We start from the raw sequence: 13,622 nt of genomic DNA, 5'->3' as shown, positions 1-13,622 counted from the left end.
ACGATGAAATTTCACCGTGCTGCCGACTGCCCGAAGCAGTCGTAACTGCTCGAGCGGTTCCGTGTATGTGTTTACGTAGAAGACTGTAGTTTGCTGTGCAGTCGCAGCTTCAAGCAGCCTATCCTGACTGCTTCAAGCTGTCCGTGTATGGCCAGCCTAAGGCGTTCACGTAACTAACAATGTCTTAATGAAGAAGTTTTACGTGATTTTTCTAAAGGTGCATAAGGGAATTGGCCTTTCAGGGTGACGCCCCTGAGTCACTTTTTGCGGCCCTCTTTTTATAACCCGAACTGTAACTATTGTACAGATTATAATAATGATGTATTTGTATTCCACAAAAATTTTATAGAGTGTCATGTGTGTGAGTTTTCATGATGATAATAGAGTGTGTAGGGACGCAAAACGCCGATACATCCATACATCCATAGAAAACTGTGATAATTCACAATTGTGGAATTTTTTGAAAACACTGGGCATAGGGAAGTCTAAGGCAAATTCTAACTTCGACATTGACCTCTCTGCTCTAAACAAGCATTTCTCTACACCTCCATTAGTTCTAAATGATCAAATTAGAACAGAAGCTCTTAATCATCTTTCGTCCTTGCCTATCCCTGACTGCCCCTCTTTCAATTTCAAACTTGTTACTGGCCGTGACGTTAAGAGATGCATCTCTGATATTACTAGCAAAGCTGTAGGTATTGATGATATCGGTGCCCGCATGATAGTTTCTATTCTGGACGTAATTTTACCGCACATCACGAATTTAATGAACTATTCTCTACTTTGCAGTTCTTTTCCCAGCCTTTGGAAAAAGGCCTTCATTCTTCCATTACCAAAAGTCCCTAATCCCACGTCCTTGTCCCAGTTCCGACCCATTTCTATCCTACCCTTTCTATCCAAAGTTCTCGAGCGCCTAGTCTTCGAACAGTTGTCCTCCTACCTCTCCAACAACCAACTCCTGAACCCATTTCAATCCGGCTTTCGTCCAGGCCATAGTACAGTTACAGCTTTAATAAAAGTCACCGATGACATCAGGCACAACATCGACGATCAGAAACTTACAGTCCTTGCGTTGCTGGACTTCAGCAATGCATTCAACTCGGTTGACTTCGAGTTACTCCTTGGTGTTATTCAATCTCTTAACGTATCTCCGGCAGTTACAAGGTGGTTCGAGTCTTATCTCAAAGGGCGTCAGCAGTGTGTACGTACTGATGCTGAGAGTTCTTCTTGGTGTCAAGTTCTTGCTGGCGTTCCTCAAGGCGGCGTCCTTTCTCCTTTACTGTTCTCCCTGTTTATCAACATCCTGGCAAACAAACTTACTTCTAACTACCACCTATATGCAGACGATCTTCAGCTCTATGCCGGTGCACTACCTGAGAGCTTGAGCACGGCCGTGAGTTGTATTAATGAAAACTTGGAAATTATTTCTAAGTGGGTCAAGTCTTTCGGTCTACTGCTCAATCCCTCGAAATCACAAGCAATTATCCTCGGAAGCTCACGAATGCTTCGTAAAATTGACGTGTCAGCTGTCATGAGAGTCACATACGATCAGACTGTCATACCATACGTAGCTTCGGTAAAAAATCTTGGCGTGATCATGGATTGCACACTTTCTTGGATTCCCCAAGTAGATGCTGTCAGCAAGAAGATGTTCGCGTCCTTCCATTCTCTTAAGCGCTTGCAGTACTTTCTACCACTGAACACTAAAGTTACGTTGGCACAGTCCTTACTGCTCCCTATTCTTGATTACGCCGATGTAAGCTATCTTGACCTCACTGAAGAGCTACTCAACAAACTCGAACGTCTCCAGAACTTGTGCATCCGATTCATTTTCGGATTGCGCAAATATGATCACATTTCTGAGTATCGAGCTCAATTACAGTGGCTTCCAATTCGCCTTCGCCGGAATACTCACATTCTCAACATATTGTACAGTGTTTTAAATAACCCCTCATCTCCCCAATATCTGAAGTGCAAGTTTTCGTTTTTGTGTTCTCATTCTCAGGGCAGAGCGTTGAGGTCAGTAGAGAACAAATTGTTGAGCATTCCTGATCATAATGCCGCCTCTTATAGCGATTCATTCGCAATGAAGGCAGCTTGTTTGTGGAACTCCTTGCCAGAGGGAGTGCGACAGTCACCATCAATGGCAACTTTTAAAAAAAATGTCAGGCATCACTATTTTGAATCATTAGGTTGGCAGGTAAAATAGGTATATATATATATATATATATATATGTATTTATATTTATGTAGTATTATTTATATATAAGTATGATGTTAGTTTTATAAGTATATTTTATGTTGTAAGTAGTTGTAATCTATACAATGATAATTTAAGGTTAGGTTTAAATCATAGGCTAAGTTCAGTTTGATAATTGTACCTACTCAAATTAGTTAAGGGATCTAATGGCATTTTTCTTTCACCCAGTCGAAGGTTGGCTGGAAGAAATTGCTTTTTGGCAATAAGCCCGCCTTTGTATACGTTTGTGTTTTTTGATTTGTAACTGTTCTCTTTTATGTTTTTATTTGTATGTGTACAATAAAGTGTATAAATAAATAAATAAATAAATTAACATAATTATTTTCACTTCCAATATAGGTCATTATAAAACTGGATTTATACTTTTCTGTATTTTAGTTATGTTTTAGTATCCTTTAAAAACACCCTGTTTAACGGTGAGACTAACTAACGCCCTTATTAGCACAGAATATCAACTTAGCTACGAGGCATATAAAGGTGCTTCCTCACTGGGAGCATTCACGTATACTACAAAATTATAGATCCGTCTTTCAGCATTACATTACAATAATATCTCCCTGTCTGAAGAGCATTCGCATGTTATGTATTGTACGACTAACATAAGTGTATCATCTAATAAAATTATTATATCATTGTTAAGCTCAGTTCTCCTCCTTCACGAAAGTAATGCTTCTTCATTCCTTTATAATATGTACACAGCACCCTTATCTTAATCTCTTATTCCCTCCATCCAAAGGTTGTCTGGCAGAGATCGCTTTTAGTGATAAGACCGCCTTTTGTACGATAATTAAGTTACAACTGGAATTTTATTATATTTTTTTGGTGTACACATGAAGCGTTTTATATTCTATCTAATGCTCGAATCCTGAATGCTCCAAGCTGAGCACTGGAGAATTGTTCCGTGTGGCGGCCTCCAAGGCGGAAATCAGCAGTATGATTGTCAACCTTCGCTAGGAGACGGCACTAGTAGAAGAAGAATGCTCAAATCTACAACGTTATATACATTATACGCAAATGCTCCCGGTGAGGAAGGACCTTAATATAGTGGGTAAAATATGCAGCCTTACCCACATGACGAATACTGGCTGGCGCGGCCATAACCGCTCATTTGCCTAAACGTACTAAGTAATTGCATGAGCCATTAAGCCCGTGGCTCTCGGATGTACCTTTTTTGTACGATCTGCATAAGTGTGTGGGATTTACATGCTGCTTATGAGCGAGGCACAGCCAATAGTGCCGGAGCTGAGGTGCTGGGAAATTATATGGGGATAGCGTTTGTTGAAACCTTGTAGAAAAACAGGGGGTATACAGAGAAAAAAATATTTTGTCTCGGCTAATACTACGATGCCGCGACCAGTTTCGTATGTGAGCGGTCAACTTTTGCACGTGGCGCGCGGAACTCCTAGATCCTCTGATCTTAACTACTGAAGAACGTTACTTCCTTCATAATTTGTGTCCTGTGAAACTAGCTGAGTAAACGAAGTGTGTGAATTATACTTGTGCTGCAACTGCATCTAATACCATCATACGTTGTGCGTGGCGCATGCTGTGCTGGGAGCTGTCTGCTATCCGTGATTGTGCGTGGTTCTCAGGTTAGTGGAGACATTTCTCTTTACCTCTGGATGTAGCATTGTATTCTTCATACCCTTGGCCAAAGTCACCTAGCAACTATTATTAGACACATACTTAATGAAAATATGAAAATAGGTTTAGCCGTTTGGGAGCTTTGCTTCCACAGCCATATACAAAAAACTATAAAATAAAATAATAATAAAAAAAATTAAAAAACCGACTTCAAAAAACCACTAAAATGTAAGAAATAATTTAAGGTTTACACAAATTCTCTATATTTACGTTCTTAATTTCATTAGAATCGGTTAATATGTGCCTAAAATGGAAATTCATACCCTGTTTTTACCCCTTTACCCACCCTTGAAGGTGAGATAAAATTCTGAAAAAAAAATGGGACCACCTTGGAGCTCAACCCAATACAACAAAAAAAGAATTTTCAAAATCGGTTCATAAACGGCGGAGTAATCGGTGAACATACATAAAAAAAAACCCGACGAATTGAGAACCTCCTCCTTTTTTTGAAGTCGGTTAACAAAGACACGAATACGTTAAACTTCTTGCGTCAGGGGTTAAAAACTTTCATAAATGCCTTTGACTTACAGACCCTCAGAAGGATTGATGGGAGATTTCCACTATTGTCACCATTGGAGCTGTGAAAATATAGCACGTTTTTTTTTTGCCGCTGAGGTAAAGTAGTGCGAGTGACACTAGAAACCGATCAGTAAAAAAATCTTGCACTTCGTATGCCGAGCCAGAGTTTAACAATGGAATGACGCCTTCAAAGCGTTGAGAGCAAGCATTACACAGATTTATTTATTAATGTATTTACCTAGGTATTATTGAGGGACTTTATATAGGTACCAAAGATTAGTTTAGAAATAGATAAATGTACTTATACTCAAATAAAACTACAGTTGTTATGCTACAAATTCCATGAATTAATTATGAAAATTGGTGCATACGAGTAATTTAATATTTTAACATTTCGTAGTGCATAGTTTGATATTATAAAGGGGTTAGTTTTAAGTTTTCAATGTATGAAATGTTATATTTGTATGTTTTACCGAGGAAGTAATAAGTAGGTACTGTTTTTACCTACTTGTACGTATGAGAAAAGCCAACAAAAATAACATTAAAAGTTTAATATCGCTGTCAGCATTATAATATTGTCTCATTAACAAAAAAACATTACAATGATTGTTAATATATTTCAATATGCAAATTAAAATCTTATTTGCCCTTGTAATGAGGTTCTCTTAATAAAATAAATGAAATCGTTTCAGTTAAATGATAAATAAACCTGATGAGAAATAAAATGCTAACAATTTATGAGCTTACTTAACAAAAACTAAGTTTTTTAACTTTAAAATTTAATAGGGAAACTAAACCGTAGAGTTTTACTTAGATAGGTATTATGCTTTTCTGTGCCGATAGTGTTTCATGAAACATTTAGAATTCACGACACCAATGGAACCATTATTTGAATTTAATAACGTGTCAAATTGTTCGTGAGAAGTTCGCAAACTTTAAAACTATTCAATAGCGCTGTGAAGTACCTATGTCTATGATTAATTACATAATATATTAATGAACAACCACGGTTAAAAGTTGAAGCTATGTTCACGATGAGGTGGTTTAGGGTTTATCACCGCGGTGACAGACTCAGCCAACCAGTAGGGCTAGTACGGCGCGCATTTAAGACGTGACAAGATTTTTGCATCGCGCTCACTCACATCGCGCAGCCTCAAGAGCGAGCGCGATGGAGAACTCTTGTCACGTCTTAATAGCGCCCCGTGCTACAGGGCCAGAATAGAGTCAGTCTGACTGACCAGGGTGGGCCGGGCGTATATACTCTTACTTCGTAGAGCTTTTTGACACTTTAAAATAGGTTTATATACAGGTTGTTGCAAAAAAAAAACATTTTCCATAGTAAAAAGTCACGTGACCAACTAAGTTTCTATGGAAAATTCTGATTTCAGTTTCGGGCTTAGATATAACATGCTGCACATGCTGGTTTCGGTTTAGTATACCCTTTTTGCAACACCCTTTAAAGGTAATAATGTACCAATTCCATTACAGCAGTCGTTATTTTTTTTTTGTTTGGTAATCACAGGATGAAAAGTAAGGGTGATTCTCAGTACATTCTTCCGTGTGTTAACTGTTAAACATAATAATTATGCAAGCAATGCACCGGGCGCCACATTGTGCATCTGTAAAATAATAAGCAATTCACAATTCAGGTAAAACATACTTCAATTCATTATTCGCATAAGTAATAAATTAATTCCGGTTTTATTACAATGCTCAGATTTAAAGCGCTGACCAAACTTGACAAGTAGATTATCTGGCGATTTCAGCCCAAAATGGCGATGTATTTTCATGCTTCATTTAATAAAGCACTTTCGATGATTTAATATCACACCGACATGGGATACTTCCATTTTCAGTTTGTGAAAAGATATGTTTTTAACAAAATGATACTCATGACTTAAAACTAGAACTGTCATTTTACAAAATGTTCACTGTCATATTTTCTAGATGAATATTACAAGTGAAAAATAAATAAAGAACATACGAGTATTACATTATCACAGACCCAAGAGCACTGAAATTACGAATATTCGAAAATAATTTGAAAAATTGTGCCTACCTGTACTTAATTTGTATTCAGATCAGTATGACAGATATATCAGCTGTCCGATACCCATATTAAAGGCTTTATCTAGTTTGGGATCAGACGGGCGTGTGTGAGATGTCCTCACATATACAATACAATACACTTTATTTGCACCAAGGAATTACAAAAAACAACACACACACACTCACGCCTTGTACTAATGTACTCCCTTGCGGGGTAGGCAGAGGTGCATTGCTGCACCCACTTTTCGCCAGAGCGTTATGTTAGTCCCAATGTAATAGGGGGCGGGCCTATTGCCACAAAACTTAACATATTATATTATATTATTATTAGTATATTACATCCTATAAAGCAAGGTGTAATAAAGTACGCTGTCTCAACCAATTGTAGCTTTTGTAAACGTTTCACGAAGGTTACATTCTTTTGTAATTTATCAAAGTTAGAAAGTCGTACAAGTCTGCTTCATCGACAATTAACTTCTGAACTTTTCGAGTGCTAATCGCGAAGGGGTAGGTTTGACGTTTGCCAGCTATCTAAGGGCTATTCGTCAATGATTCAAATTAAATAATCATAAGTGTTCGATTCCCGGCCGGGGCAGATATTTGTTTAAACACAGATATTTGTTCTCGGGTCTTGGATGTGCCCGTAAAATGGCAATAGGCCCGCCCCCTATTACATTGGGACTAACATAACACTCTGGCGAAAAGTGGGTGCAGCAATGCACCTCTGCCTACCCCGCAAGGGAGTACATTAGTACAAGGCGTGAGTGCGTGTGTTTTTTTTATTATTTGTTCTTCAACTACTAAAGTGGAGTTAAATTATTAACTGAGTATACAAATATTTTGTTCTTCAGCTACTAAAGTAGAGAAAAATTATTAACAACCACATTTAAAAGATGTCAACTAAGATTTTGGGTATGTCTCTTTTACAATTTAATAATGAGCTGTCTTTTTATGTCATATTGTTTGTCAAGTTTGGTAGGCATATAATTTCCTTGTGTGAAATTCAATTGGCATTCTATAATACGGCCTTGATTTTGTGTACAGTGCTCCAAAATTGATAATGCGCATAGAAATCTTTGACAGATCGGTTGTTTTCGATTATGTGACACATGATATTGGCTCTTATTTCTTTCGAACAAGGTGCAATATGCAAGTGTTTTTTTAAGACTCTTACGATTTAATGATTCGGGTGTGAAGATCTGCATGTGCATTATTAATTTTGGACAAGTGTAATTCACAGTGACTGTTTTCAGCTAATCGCATCGGAATAATCCGAGCCGAATAAGTTTTCACATTCCTACAAATAATTACGCTTTTCCCTTCCTCGGGGTAACTCGTTTGAATGCCAGCCTTCTGAACTATTTACCTTTTGGCCAGACTCTTATTGAAAAACTTTTAGATACATTGCTTTGTGCTCACATTAAAGACTTTGTTCAGAACATAGTACATTAGCCACAATGAAAACAGAAATATTGAATTACGTTCGTAGAATTACTTTGATTTACTGTGACAGTCTGTTAGCTAAGTTTTAAACTACTTATGTATAATAAGATTATACAACGGTAGCCATATTCCATTGTGGTGCAAAATAACCCCAGGCAGGAATGAACCATTGGCACAATTAACAGTCATAATAACATTGTCATTATGTTACAAAATAGATTCAATCATAATTTGTCACATGAAGTACCTACCTACCTATAATAAGAAAAATGTGGGCAAGCCTTAAAAATGTGGAACAATCTATCAAATTTTAATTTAAGTTCACAACAATACACAACCAGTATAAAATAAACAACTGCAGAAATAGTTCGGAAACTGGTTAAATACAAAACGTTAAACGTTTAAACTATTTTATAGTAAAGACTTCTGCTGGTTGGACCATAAAAGTTCTGTTTATGAAATGGCAGCCGTCATTTATATCAAACGCTGGCACCAGCTCGAGTTTTAGAACTTTCCGAACGCTTCTTGTATTTAGTTCTTCAGAAAAATAATTAAAAGAGAAGAGAACACAGAAGTTGCATTGGTATAAAAATATCGGTATTATCGCATAAGCGTTTTTTTTTCAAGACCACCTTTGTGTGGAAGGATATTTATGATCAAATATAATAAATTATGCTTAGGGACATACCTATAATAATAATATATATCGAAATAAGTGGTTGGTCATGTCCGTCATGGGTCATGGGTCGTTTAGACATTTAAAATATTGTGCTTTGTTGTTGTGAGTTATAATGTGGCTTAGGAGTTAGTAAACCTGATTCCGAAGGCCCCGATCCGCGGGTTTGATTCCCGCCCAGGGCAAACATTCATGTGATGTCTCTACCTTGTATCTGGTTGTCGTAATAATGATGTAAGCCTTGTCTATATAAAAATATACCAAATAAAATTATCATTGTCTGAAGAAAAACTTTCCTCACATCTCCCCAATTAAGTGTTCCCTATTTATTTCAATTACACTTCGTTCAAGTTGCTCGTACCGGCAATTTGTACAACAACGACATGTCATCACATCGGAGTACTTATGTTCTCAACTTTTCAACTGCAAACATGTTTTGAGAATTGCCTCCTCATACAGGAGGAGAGCCCGTGAGCTGTGATGGGCGTCGGAAAATTTATGTTATTTGATATTTCATTCGATATCTGCTTGTAAGTTCTTCTCCTTAAAAACAGTTGCAAACTAATTTTTACACATATACCCGACGTTTTCCAGGGTTTAAAAAAACGTTTAGGTATATAGAATTAAAGCATTAAGTAGTTGATATTCGGATGTCTGCGCTTTTACAATACGCATTTTTTAATCTTTGTGCAATGTTCGATAGTGAAAACTAGACAGTATGATTTTTTTTTCTGAGACTTTGGTGGGATAGCATCCACTTTAACAGTTGCATAATGATCTGAACTGTATTTGTGACAAGATAATCTAAGCTTTGCTAAGTAATTCTGTAAAATAACATCGTGGATCCATCGATGAAAGTCATTGAGTGGTATTTGGTACAGTAAGCCAAAAGGGGGTCACACATAATCGTCATTCTAAATTCTGCTTTTGTTGACTACGCATTGTGGTAATTCATGAAAAAAAATAAGATAAATATCATGACTATTCTCAAAATCATTTACGTTTAATTTTTTTCGTCGCAATATTCACGGCTAGAATTATAAAGACCATTTTACCAAGTTTTAGGCGTTTCGTTTCGAAGACAGAGTTTTGCAGTTTTTGGAGTTCCATCGCGAAAAGGTGAAAAAAGGAATCATTATAGATTCATCATGACTGTCTGTTTCATGAGAAATGCCGTGCGAGTGCCAGTGTGCGGTCAAACCTAAACTGGTTTTTGTCACACTGTTAGTATTTAAGTTTTTATTGTAAAAAAAACTTTGATAAAAAAAAAAAAATGACACAAGTACCTGTATAGTGCCACAAACTTATCTGTTCCGGTGACAGCTCAAAAAAATGTCTAATATTTCATAATTCTATAAGATTTTATGTTTGCTCGTATTGTTAATTCGCTCTTGCGGTGTTAATAAACCCATCTAATCTTTTATAATATACAATTCATTAGTAAGTAATGAGATATGGATCAATTTAGTTCGCTCTCACCGGAACAGATAAGTTTGTGGCACTGTATGTTCCAGCCCACAGACTCTTTTAACGAAATTATAACTATACTGTAAGTGCGAGGCCCCATTGGTGAGTTGTGTGAGTTGCGTCGCGTTTCGTTCCAAATTAACTGTCATACAAAATATATTGTAGGCAAGGCACCAATGGGGCCTAGTCTTAACTCGGTAAATAGAAGTGTTTAGTAAAAAAATTATAACTGTGGCTTGAAAATTCAGAAAATGACCGCCAGTTAATAAAATGGTTTTCTTTTTATGACGGAGCATCAGCAGAAGTTTCTTAGTTTACTCTTGGCAGGTTTTATAATAACAGCTGAAGGAATCTGCCACATTTGCATATTTCCCCTGAATAATTACAAGTTGGATGTCTTCAGTGTTTTAAAGCCGTAACAAAGAGTATTTAAAGTAATGCGGAGCTGAAAAAAGTAAGATTTGTTTGCATTTAAATGCAAAGTCCTATTTAGTTCCTCCTTGCCGTTCTCAGAGATTTATGGTTAAGGGGAATGTTTTCGGAAAATGATACTGATTTCATTGTATTTATTACGGTGAATATAGGTAGATGATTATAAATAATAATTATACCATACAGAATGTCCCATAAGACAATGTCACCCCTTGGTGTGGTGTTGTTTTGAGAATAAATAAATTATTATTATAATAAGCCGCCCCTGCAGTTAAATGCCTTACTGCTCCGTGGACTAAATTGTCGTTAAGTAAACCTGAGTTACATTAACTCAAAAAATATTTTAGCAAGTAATATTCGCCTTAATATTACAACCCGTATACAAACTACGCAGACTTGTGAATATTTTTAATGAAGCAAAGTAAATAACTTTGATGTAGGTACTCGTGACGTAATATGAAGAGAATGCAATTTTATTATAGTGTGGCAAGTTACTTGGCGACCCTCCTTGCGGGGTGAAAGAAGTGGCGGGGGCGAGGTAGCACGACATGCTACACACGTAGAAAAGCGTGCCCGGATTAATCTCGCGATAGCTTGTAACTATTTCTGACGTAAGTAAAATTTTATTCTATGAGGGTGCCCGTAAATGTCATATTTAGCTTAAAATTTATAGTTTGACAGCATTAAAATTAGGATGTTTACCTTCAGAATATCTACCAATTTGAATTTATTTATGTAAAAGTGTTTTATTTTATAAATCAATTTCCATGTCACTCTCTGTTTGAACTTGTTCATCGTCGTCGTCATCCTCATCTTCATCATCGTTTTCATTAACTTCAATTATAAATCTAAGACAAAAACCATAAAACATTATACCTACTTTGAAGTATAATGTACTAGAGTACGCCAGTCATATTAGTTCAGTGTACACCTATAATATTTTATGTTTAATTTACATTAAATTATAAATAAACAATAACATACCTGTCCAATACATCGTCAAGTACTCTATCAGATTTATAATATTCGTCTTAATTTTTTATGACATGGTCGTCACAATTTCTCCACTTTTCAGGCGAATAATTAGAGAAAAGCAACCTAAAGTCTTTTTTTTTTTTTTTTGCAGTATTTATTTAGTTTATTTATTTAGTTTTTATTGAAAATCCAACAGCGTTACATTGTAAAAATTAATGCTAAGTACAAACAAAACAGTAAGGCTAATAATAGGATTCACAGTAAGATTACTATAGTAAATTCTATATCGAGATCGGGACAGATCACAAAAAAGGCTTAAAAAACTTAGGTATATATAAGTAACATAACTATAATCTTATCAATTAGATAACTTAAATGTAACTAAATAGGTTTAACTAAATAGGTCCAACTAACTGCATAATGATGTGAGTATAGTACTTACGTAATTAAAGTTAAAATTAAAATCTTGTTTGTAAGGCAATAAAACCATCATTCATCAAGTAAAATTGATTAGCTTCTCAGAGTAGTGTTTGGGAAGAAGGATAGGGTAAGAAATAGGAATTAAGACTAATTATACTAATAAATATAAGTTGTATATATAAATTACTGTTATAAAAATATTAAATGGATAATACATAATTACAATACATACATAAGTACTTACGATAAGTAAAAATTTACTATCAAATACATACATATAAATATATAGATATAATTAATACATTAAATTAATTAATTAAATTAGAATTGGTAATGATAGGGGTAGGATAGATATTATCTGTTTGTGAGTATATCTATAATTTGTTTTTTAAAACACATTTTAGAACAGTTAAAAATATCAATATTTCCGAATCTCTTGTTGAAAGTCTGTGTTATTCGGTTGAGTACAGAATTAGCAGCATAATTAGTGGAGCAAGATGGAACGTGAAACAAAGGCGTATGACGGGTGCGACGGCCTGGTACTCGGTATCCTACGCTACCTACCAGCTCAGGACAGTCCAGTAATCCTCGCACGATGTCATACAGCAAGCACATATCAAGCACTGTTCTGCGTTCTTCTAGCGTTAACAGTCCATGCAATCTGCACCCATCTATGTACGCGTCCACGGGTTTTCTAGCACGATAGTTTAGGTGGTTGATAAATATTTTTTGTATACGCTCCAGTTGTGTTTTGTATATAACATATTGGGGTGACCAAATATGACAGGCGTATTCTAATATGCTGCGAACATATGCATAATAAACTATCTTTATTGTGTGCGGATCATTAAAAAGTTGACAGGTACGTAAAACAAAACCTAAATTTTTGTATGCCTTGTTAGTGACTGTGTCTATATGTTTATCAAAAAGTAGTTTTTCGTCTAGTAAAACACCTAAATCTCGAATAACTCTTACCCGGTTGACATTTATACCGTTCAAATGGTAATTGTAATAGATAGGGGATCTCTTGCGTGTAAAACTTATACATTCACATTTGTTCGCATTTACAGTAATATTGTTATTTTCGTAAAATTTACATAATCTGTTGAGATCAGCTTGAATTGCGGCACAGTTTTGTTCATTGGTTACCCTAAAAAATATTTTTTTGTCATCTGCGTAAAGAAGATGTTTGGAGAATTTAAAACAGTTTTATCTCTTTATCTAAGTTAGAGTCAATCGACGTTCTTGCGAGCTCGCCTTTCACGTACCCCCAAACAAGTTCAATACGATTTAATTCCGGGTGGTATGGGGGTAGGCGAAGCACGATATGATCATTTTGTTTCAAAATTTCATCAATTTTGTAATTTTTCTCTGTGTTTTGCTCATTAATTACTTTCATTAAATGACATAAATTTTGGTTGCTTTCCTAGTTACAAGAACTGACAACTGAAGCTCTGTCATATGGACTCTTCGTCTTTGTTGTTTACTTTTTCGTATCTGACTGCGCAGTACCAACCTTTAGCCGCGTAGCATGACTGATCCGGTACGCTGTTCTTCAAGAAGCCCCTATATTGAGACATTATACGATTTGTTGTTTTTAACGTTATTTTGTTGACGAATTATAGTTACCTAATAATAATATAATGATAATATTAAAAAGGCCTCAACACTCATCCTGAGACTAATGGTCTCGGGATCAATGATCTCATGTGGGTCGCACTCAAATTATGACAGACT

This window comes from Plutella xylostella, chromosome 28, assembly GCF_932276165.1.
Source record: "Plutella xylostella chromosome 28, ilPluXylo3.1, whole genome shotgun sequence".
In the NCBI taxonomy this organism is placed as follows: domain Eukaryota; kingdom Metazoa; phylum Arthropoda; class Insecta; order Lepidoptera; family Plutellidae; genus Plutella; species Plutella xylostella.
This window is presented reverse-complemented; position numbering follows the sequence as displayed.